The 10647-nt window shown below is 42.8% G+C and overlaps 1 pseudogene; it reads left to right on the forward strand.

Annotated features, from left to right (window-relative positions):
* The first annotated feature begins 9176 nt into the window (after nucleotides 1–9176).
* On the forward strand, nucleotides 9177–10395 carry LOC467248 (eukaryotic initiation factor 4A-I-like; annotated as a pseudogene).
* Nucleotides 10396–10647: the final 252 nt, after the last annotated feature.

Raw genomic sequence — 10647 nt, forward strand, 5'->3', positions numbered from 1 at the left:
ATGTTGGCCAGGCTGGTCTCAGTCTCTTGACCTCATGATCTGCCCGCCTCAGCCTCCCAAAGTGCTGGGATTACAGGCTTGAGCCACCCCGCCCGGCCCTATGAGTATTTATTAAACTCCTCCATAAGCCACGTGCCACTCTAGGTGAAAGAGACAGAAGTGAATAAGGCAAACGCCTAGCTTTTATATCCCTTTTCATAGGGAACACAACAATAAATAAGCAAAACCAACAGAAATAAGAGGGTGATAGTTTCATGAAGAAAACACAATAAGTTACTGGGACAGAGATTGTAAGGATGTCAGGGGGCAACATTACGTACAATGATGGATCTGATGAAATGATATTTGAGTTGGGACCAGAGTGACGAAAAGGATTCCAGGCAGAAGGGAGAACAGGGGCCAAAGCCCTGGGTGGGAACAGCACTGAAATACTTATGGAACAGAAATAAGTTCAGTGGGGCGAGAGTCTGTGTGTGAAGACAGCAAGAGAGTAAGAAATGAAGTCAGAGTTAGGCAGGCCCCAAATCACCTACACTCTTAGGTCAATGGAAGGCAATGGGAAGCCACTGGAGGACTTCATTAAGATTTGATAAAATGCATTCTTAAGGATAAAACATAAAATCTAAACTTTCGGTAATCATTTATGGTTAAAAGTTAACGTTAGGTATATAAATCTTCTTTAATAAAACAATTCTGTGGGACAGATCTGCTACCAAGGCTCAGAGAAGTTGAGTGGCCTGACCACAGTCACACAGCTGATAGGTAGCAGGATTGGGACTAGAGCCTGGGGCTCCTGCGCCCCAGGTCAGTTACTAGGCATAAATAGAAACACCGCACTGCAACACTGAATGTTAGCCGACATGGCAGCTAAAATGCACACATTAGCATTACCAAATGAGTGAGCCGATTGAGCAAGTGAGTTCTCCTACCACCACCTCCCCTTAGCATTGGCTTTGAAGACGGTAACCGGGCAAACTCAGCCCATGTTATTGCGCCAGGACTGGAGACTCTGAGAAGCTGGTTGCAACATTTGGCGTCTTCGCTTCGGATGCTCTATAAGCCTTTTGAGAGATGAGCCTGAGTTTGCGGCGGCAGGCTCCCTTTTGAAAGAGCCACCCAATCCGGCCTCCCCAGACATCTTCCTGGAGGAGGACTGAGCATTATTCCAAAAAAGAAGGGTGGCCTCGAGCTGGCCCATCAGGCCCTAGCAATACCCAGCTCCTCATCAGGATGGGTGCAAATGTTTGTTTTGGACTTTAAGCTTCTCTTTCACCCTTCGCTCTTTGTTTCCAAGGCAAGGCCAATCAAGCTGAGCCCTCTCAGCAGAGCCTTTTCCAGCAGCTGCAGAAGCCGCCTCACAACAGCCACTGGCTGGTGCTTCTTCCTCTCTGTGTGGGATGCTGCCTCTTACTCCTCTCGCAGTCTACCTGGCTCTCCTCGGCTTACGCAGCCGTGGGCTGGGGAAGCATAAGGTACCCTCAGTGGTCAGTTTTATCTCTGAGTCCCCAAAATGCTGCTCTTGATTAGCTGGATCTTTCCCAGTCTGGGCTTTGCAGCTTGCACTTATATTTTCTCTGGACAGTCCAACTGTTCTTTCACAGAGTCCTTCAAACACATGGCTCTTTGAGATTTGAGTTTGTTTCTTATTTTTTCTTTAGAGATGGGGTTTTGTTCTGTCACCCAGGCTGGAGTGCAGTGGCAGGGTCATAGCTCGCTGCAGCCTCCAACTCATGGATTCAAGCAATCCTCCCATTTCAGCTTCCTGAGTAGCTGGGACTATAGGCAGGTGCCATCCCACCCAGCTAATTTAAAAACTTTTTTTTTTTTTTTTTTTTGTAGAGATGAGATCTTGCTTTACTGCCCAGGCTGGTCTCAAACTCCTGGCCTCAAGCAATCTCCTGCCTCAGCCTCCCAAAGTACTGGGATTACAGGTGTGAGCCACTGCAACCGGCTTCCAGACTTCTTAAATAAGGAGGTAAGTTGTGAGGTACCTGGAGTAGTGAAATGTATCAAGACAGAAAGTAGAATGGGGGTTGTTAGGGGCTGAGGGGAAGGGGGAATTGGGAGTTTTTGTTTAATGGGTATAGAATTTCAGTTTTGCAAAGTGAAAAAAAGTCCTGGAGCTCCATTGCACAATAAGGTGAATATACTTAATGAACACTACAGAATTGGAAACTTAAAAAATAGTTAAACCAACCTGGCCGACACAGTGAAACCCCGTCTCTACTAAAAATACAAAAAAAAAAAAAAAAAAAAAAAAAGCCGGGCACAGTGGCTCATGCCTGTAATCCCAGCTACTCGGGAGGCTGAGGTGGGAGAATCACTTGAACCCAGGAGGCAGAGGTCGCAATGAGCCGAGATGACACTACTGCACTCCAGCCTGGGTGACAGGGTGAGACCCTGTCTCAAAAAAAAAAAAAAAAAAAAAAAAGGTTAAGATGGCCAGTTTTCTGTTATGTGTTTTTTTAAACCATGGTTTTGAAAAAAAGCAGATAAAGAGTGGACCTGATCTCCCCATAGTTTGCTGCCCTCCTGTCTGCCCGCCTGCCCGCTTGAACACATGGAGCTCTCCTTCCCTGTGTGTAAGACTGATCTTTGGTAATGAGATGCCTTGACCTGCCACTTGATGTCATGGGATAACTGAGAGCCCACTACCTTGAAGTCTCCGTGAAGACACAGTCCACCTCCTCAAAACACTCCACTGATGCCTCCAACCCCACTGACCTCAGCAACCCTTCCTGTCAAAGTCACAGATGACTTCCACTTTGCCAAATGCAACGGTCATTTTCTGGTCTTCCTCTCAGCTTCTCTCTTGGACACAATTGACTTCCTTCTTGAAATATACTCTTGTTTTGGTTTCAGGACCACCTCGATGTCCTGGTTTCTGCCTAACTTAATAAACGTTTGGATCCCTTCACTGGTTCCACCTCTTCTCAAATGACTAACTGTTGGTGTAGCCCAGGGCTCTGTCCTTGGCCTGCTTCTCTTTTCCCTCAGCATTTTCTCTCTAGAGCATCTCAACTATCCCTGAGACTTACAGATAAGTCAACAATATAATTCCCAGATCTGTGCTTTCAGCCTGGACCTTCCCACTAAGTTTTAAATTATGCCTCCAACTGCCTTCTTGACCTCTCCACTTGGATGTCTGTATCAACCTATTATGAATTTTCAATTCATTGGGGGTATAAACATGAAGTCGGTTCATGTTTTTCCATAACTGCCCTGATTATGCTAGTCTCAATACTCAAGAATCTTGGGATAGTTCAGTCCAATTCCACAATGTCCAGATTATTATTACTATTATTATTATTATTTTGAGACGGAGTCTCGCTTAGCTGCCCAGGCTGGAGTGCAGTGGTGTGATCTCGACTCACTGCAACCACCGTCTCCCAGGTTCAAGCAATTCTCCTATCTCAGCTTCCCAAGTAGCTGGGATTACAGGCACCCGCCATCATGCCCAGCTAATTTTTGTATTTTAGTAGAGATGGGGTTTCACCATGTTGGCCAGGCTGGTCTTGAACTCCTGACCTCAGGTGATCTGCCCGCCTCAGCCTCCCAACATGTTAGGATTACAGGCGTGAGCCACTGCGCCCGGCCGATGTTGAGATTACTATAATCTCATTCTAGATTTTAAAATCTCAGTACTATTTATACTTAAATATTATCTCAATGGTCAATTCTTTGTCTAGGACATCAAATTGTTAAATAGGTCTAAAGCACCTTGAAATAACAGAAAGCAAGGAATCGATAAAAAAAATCTTAGGGCCATGCCAAAAGAATCCAGGAGCCAGCATGAAGTCTCCTTCTGTCTAAAGATGGAAATGTTTGAACAATAAAAATAACAACTGCAGTGGATTAAACACATTAAAATCCTTAAATGTATAAGTTCACAATGAAACTTCAAAAAACTCTCTCATTTGTCCTCTTTTAAGGATGACTAGGCAACCAACACATTATTTTGAAAACTTGTAAATAAAAAGAAAAAATAAATGTTTCCAGCATAAAATGAGCCTCAGGACAACCCAGTAGTTAAAGAGGGAAATTTATCTTTACAGAAGTATTTCAGCTAATAAAGAAAGAAGGATTAAATTGGAATATCACATTTTTTGGAACCTCTGGTGAAATCATTGTTCTTGGCAATAATCACTAATAATGGCTAAAAAGACAACTCTAGAAAAAAGCATAAGGGAAAAGCTTCACAATATTGGATTTAGCAAGGATTTCCTCAGTATGATACCAAAAGAACAGTCAACAAAAGGAAAAATAGACAAACGGGACTTTTAATCAAAATTAAAATTGATTAATTTTAATCAAAATTAAAAGCTTCTGTGTATCAAAAGACACAATCGACAGAGTGAAAAAATAACCCACAGAATGGTAGAACATATTTGCAATTCATATAAGGGGTTATAAGGGGTTAGGATCCAGAATATATAAAGAATTCCAACAACTCAACAAAAACAAAAACAAAAACTCAATTAAAAAAATGGGCAAAGGACTCAAACAGACATTTATCTAAATATGATATACAAATGGCCAACAAGCATATGAAAGATGCTCAGCGTCACCGTCACTAATCATTAGGGAAATGCAAATCAAAACCACAATAAAATATAACCTCACACCTGTGAGGATGGCTAATCAAAAAACAAAAAAAGTACGCAATTAAACAAAAATAAAACAAGGGTTGGAGCAGAGGCAGAGAAATTGGAACGCTTGCACATTGCTGGTGGAATTGTAAAATGGTGCAGCTGCTGTGGAAAACAGTTTGAAGTTTCCTCAAAATACTAAAAATAGAATTGCCTTAGGATCCAGTCATTTGATTTCTAGGTATATACCCACAAGAATTAAATGAAGGATCTTGAAGTGATATTTGCACACCCATGTTTATAGCAGCATTATAGTCAAAAGGTGTAAACGGCCAAAGACTGGGCAGATTGATGGATGAATGGATAAACAAAATGAGGTACACACATACAATGGAGACCCTGAAAGTGAAGGGAATTCTGACACATGCTACAACATGAATCCTGAGAACACTATGATAAGTGAAACAAACCTGTCACCAAAAGACAAATATTGTGTGATTCCGCTTATATGAGGTATCTAGAGTAGTCCAATTCATAGAGACAGAAAGTAGAACGGTGATTGCCATGTGCTGGAATGGGGTCAATGAGGGGCTTTTGTTTAATGGGTGCAGAGTTTTAGTTCTGCAAGATGGAAAGGTTCCGGAGAGGGATGGTGGTGGTGGTTGCAAAACAGTGTGAAGATACTAATGCTACTGAACCGTACACCTTAGAAATACTTAAGATTGTACATTTTAGGTATGTGGTTTCATTTTTTTTTTTTTGCCACAATAAAACGAGAGAGAGAGAGAAATAACCTGTGAAATAATCTTGCCAAAAAATCAAACCAATTTAAATCTGATCAAGCCTCTCCATCTAACTACCAATTTATAAAAAATGTGGGTCAGAGGAACATGTTAACAAGGTTGCTTGGAAGCAATCTGCAAAACCCAGACTGTGGGAAACTCTACAGGAGAAACAACCAAATTTCTTTAATAAATTGCAAGAAAATAAAGTAGAAAGCAGAAGAAACCACAGATTAAAGGATTCTTTTATTTATTTATTTACTTATTTTATTTTTATTTATTTTATTTTCTTATTTTTTGAGACACAGTTTCACTCTTGTTTCCCAGGCTGGAGTGCAATGGCATGATCTCAGGTCACCGCAACCTGTGCCTCCCGGGTTCAAGCGATTCTCCCGCCTCAGCCTTCTGAGTAGCTGGGATTACAGGCATGTGTCACCACGCCTGGCTAATTTTGTATTTTTAGTTGAGACGGGGTTTCTCCGTGTTGGTTAGGCTGGTCTCGAACTCCTGACCTCAAGTGATCCGCCCGCCTCGGCCTCCCAAAGTGCTGGGATTACAGTAGTGAGCCACCACGCCCAGCCAAGGACTCTTAAAAGATATAAACATCAAGTGCAACGTATAGAACTTATGTGGATCCTTAATCAAACTATAAAAAATTATGGCACAATCTGGGAACATCTGATAATATTCAGGAATATAATGGCTATTTTAAGTCCTTATCTTACGGCAATATCTACTAAAATATTTATGGTAAAATAGCCTGACGTCTGAGACCTGCTTAAAAATAATTGAGGTGGGAAAGTTGGAGGGTTAAGTATGGATGAGCAAAACTGGCTGAGTTGGTCATTATTGAAGCTTGAAGCTTGGTGGCGGGAGTCAGCACACTATTCTTTCTGTTTTGTGAAATAGAAAGAACTCCTCTTTTGGCTGTCTCTCCACATCTGGGCGGCATCAGCCAATGTCTGTACAACTTTTAGACAGAAGACAATCAGAACTGGGGTTGAGGTCTGGTTGGGCACACCCACTCTGCAGTTGCTTATCTTTGAGTCTGTCCTTTCATTTATTGAATGAATGAATAAACGATATTTTTTAAAGCTGTGCATTGTGTTTGAAATTCTCCAATAAAAAGTTTTCCTTTTAAAATAGTAACCTTAGATTCTGCTTGAAGTCAGCCTCCTCTTCCCCCAGCAGCGTGACATAGGAGACAAAGTCATGGCGGGTACACACTTTTCCCCTCCAGCTCCCCTGGACCTACCCTCCTGGGTCGCAGCAGAAGGTGGAACAGAGCAGCGGGGACAGCTCCTTGCTGGGCTGCCCGGAGCGGGGAGGCAGTCTCCTCTCCCTGGATCGCTGTAGCCTTGTGGGCTACAGACACAAACAGTCTGACTGCTTGTGAGGCAGGGGTCACATGCTGGATCTCTCCTGGAACCAATCTTTGGGTTTTCTAGACGCGCTTCAGATGTCCTTCCCTACTGCAGCTCCGCGGTGTGAAGATCGGGTTCTGGCTGGCGTTCACCTACGGCCTTCACCACAGCTCCTCGGTTGGCCCTGCCTGAAGGACAGTGGCCTTCGGTGGGGTACCTAAGGTAGCTTAAGTCTAGCCACCTCTCAGCTGTCTAGAAAACCCACAGGAAATTCATGGGCCATTTCTGTGTCAAATGGAGGAAGTGCAGGCTGCCCAAGCGACACACCCTCTTTTGGCTGTCTCTCCTACACCTTTCTCCACAACTGGGCAGCATTAGACAATGTCCGTACAACTTTTAGACAGAAGACAATCAGAACTGGGGACGGGGTTGAGGTCTGGTTGGGCACACCCACTCTGCAGTTGCTTATCTTGGAGTCCGTCCTTTCATTTATTGAATGAATGAATAAATGATATTTTTTAAAGCTGCACGTAAAATATGATCAAACTGAGCATAAAATTAAGCTCTATTGGCTCAAGTGTTCCAAAGAGGGAGAGTCAGGACTTCATGAGATACACAGAATTGGCAACTGCAATAAGCTTGTTTCTAATTTCTCTCTGTGTTCTCTTTTCTTTTCTTTTCTTCTTTTCTTTTAAAGACAGGGTCTTGCCCCTTTGCCCAGGCTGGGGTGCAGCAGCAGTCATAGCTCACTGCAGCCTCGACTTCCTGGGCTCAAGCCATCCTCCCACCATAGCCTCCTGAGTAGCTGGGACTATAGGCACACACCACCATGCCCGGCTAATTTTTTAAATTGTTTTTGGAGATTGGGTCTTGCTATGTTGCCCAGACTGGTCTGAAACTCATGGGGTCAAGCAATCCTCCTGCCTGGGCTTCCCAAATTGTTGTGATTACAGGCGTGAGCCACTGTGCCTGGCCTAATGTTATTTTGTAATTACTCAGTGTTTTATTAAAGAATCTCTAATAATTGATAATTCAACTTCTTTTGGGTTTATTGTATAGATAGAAAGAACTATAATAGTTCCCAGGAGCATAAAGTTTATATGAGGCCATCAGTGTAATATTTTTATGAATCTTCCTACTATGAAAGTGTGTTTCCTAGCACAAAACAAATGTGCTGCATGGAGGAGTCATAAAACACATATGAAACGGTGCCACAAAGAAGATAACAGCGGGTCTTGCTACCAGCACAAGTCTGTTGTATATGTGATATATAACATAGATATAAGTCCCTTATATACATTACCACATGTAAGCCCCCTAACAATCCCACACGATTTGCATCTTTAGCTCCACGTAGAGATGAGGAAAGAAAAGCTCAGAGAAATTACTTTAGGAAATGATGGAGCCAGGATTCAACCTAACACTGTATTGCTTAAATCTCAAATGACCCAACCATATTTAATAAGAGCACACCATGTACCAAGCAGTAAAGCAGGGCTTAGGGGAATTCCCCAGGGAATCATCACCAGTTATATTTTTTAAATATAGGATTTGTTTGAAGAAAATTTAGAAGTCTCCATGGACATGCTGTTCAGTCAAATTCCTTATCTCCCTATATCTTAAAATATTTAAAAATACATCTCTTTTGCATAACAAACCAGGGAATGATTTGTTGCTTTTGTTTGCTAGAGGAAAGTATACATCTGATGATGCTGGATACTTTTTTGCACAAGATATAATGTTTTGCTATCCATTTATTTTTTAAATACTATTTATATTAAAGGCAAAACCTATTTCTCCTTAAGGGAAAAAATAGATTTGGTGTCTAAGATAAATAAGTTTAATTTTTCTAGATAACCAAAATATCTCAGAAGTTAATTCAGACCTTCTATGTCTTGCCTAAATAAAGCTGGTAGGTAATTGTATTAGTTACCTGCTTCTGCATAACAAGTTATTCCAAAACTTAGTGCCTAAAATAATAATAAACATTTATTATCTCATGCTTTCTGTGAGTCAGGAATTTGGGAATGACTTAGCTGGTGGTTCTGGCTCAGTCTGTCACAGCGCTGCAGTCATCTGAAGGCTTGACTGAGGCTGGGGGATCTGCTTCTAAGATGGCACACTCATGTGTTAGGCAAGCCAGTATTGGCTGCTGGTAGGACGCCTCAATTTCTCATCACATGGACCTCTCTATACAGCTGAGTGAGTGTTCTCATGACAAGGTAGCTAATTTTCCCAAAGTAAGTGATCCAAACAAGTGAGGCAGAAGCTGCAAGGTCTTTTTATAACCTAACCTCTGAAGTCACACAGTCATTTCCTCAATATCTTACTAGCTACATGGATCACCAGGTGGTGAGAATCATTGGGGACCATCTTAGAGGCTGGTTATCACAGTAATCAATGTGCATTAAGAACTAATTTGTTGCTAGTTTCTAAGGATCATGTCTGCAAGTCAGGATTCCTGATCCAGAGACAATGGCCCTGATGGGATGGAGCCCAAAGGTGTCATCGAGAGTAACTGGAATGAGATTGTTGACAGCTTTGATGACATGAACCTCTTGGAGTCCCTTCTCCATGGCATCTACGCCTATGGTTCTGAGAAGCCCTCTGCCATCCAGCAGCGAGCCATTCTACCTTGTATCAGGGGTTATGTTGTGATCGTTCAAGCCCAATCTGGCACTGGGAAAATGGCCACATTTTCCATATCAATTCTGCATCAGATTGAATTAGATGTAAAAGCCACCCAGGCCTTGGTCCTAGCACCCACTTGAGAATCGGCTCAGCAGATACAGAAGGTGGTCATAGCACTAGGAGACCACCTGGGTGCCTCCTGTCACACCTGTATTGGGGGCACCAACGTTCGTGCTGAGGTACAGAAACTGCAGATGGAAGCTCCCCATATAATTGTGGGTACCCCTGGCCATGTGTTTGATATGCTTAACTGGAGATACCTGTCTCCCAAATACATCAAGTTGTTTGTACTGGACAAAGCTGACGAAATGTTAAGCCATGGATTCAAGGACCAGATCTATGACATATTCCAAGAGCTCAACAGCAACACCCAGGTAGTTTTGCCATCAGCTACAATGCCTTCTGATGTGCTTGAGGTGACCAAGAAGTTCATGAGGGAACAGATTTGGATTCTGGTCAAGAAGGAAGAGTTGACCCTGGAGGGTATCTGCCAATTCTACATCAACATGGAACGAGAAGAGTGGAAGCTGGACACACTGTGTGACTTGTATGAAACCCTGACCATCACCCAGGCAGTCATCTTCCTCAACACCCGCAGGAAGGTGGACTGGCTTACCAAGAAGATGCATGCTCAAGATTTCACTGTCTCTGCCATGCATGGAGATATGGACCAGAAGGAATGAGACGGGATCATGAGGGAGTTTCATTCTGGCTCTAGCAGAGTTTTGATTATCACTGACCTGCTGGTCAGAGGCATTGATGTGCAGCAGGTTTCTTTAGTCATCAACTATGACCTTCCCACCAACAGGGAAAACTATATCCACAGAATCGGTTGACGTGGACAGTTTGGCCGTAAAGGTGTGGCTATTAACATGGTGACAGAAGAAGACAAGAGGACTCTGAGACATCGAGACCTTCTACAATACCTCCATTGAGAAAATGCCCCTTAATGTTGCTGACCTCATCTGAGGGGCTTTCCTGCTTCCTAGCCCCAGCCAGAGTTCAATCTTGGGGGTCTGAGGAGCAGCAGGGCTGCGGGAGGGAAGGGAGCCAAGGGATGGACATTTTGTCTTTTTTTTTCTGTGAATGTCACTTTTTGAGGCAAAAAAAAAAAGAATGAATTTTTCCAAAAGAAAAAGTTGCTCATATGGAGAGCATAAAACACACTGTGGCATATATTCTATAAAATATGGTATGGTAGATTGTTACAGTGATGGTCCT

This window comes from Pan troglodytes, chromosome 14 (genome assembly GCF_028858775.2).
Source record: "Pan troglodytes isolate AG18354 chromosome 14, NHGRI_mPanTro3-v2.0_pri, whole genome shotgun sequence".
NCBI classification, from domain to species: Eukaryota; Metazoa; Chordata; class Mammalia; order Primates; family Hominidae; genus Pan; species Pan troglodytes.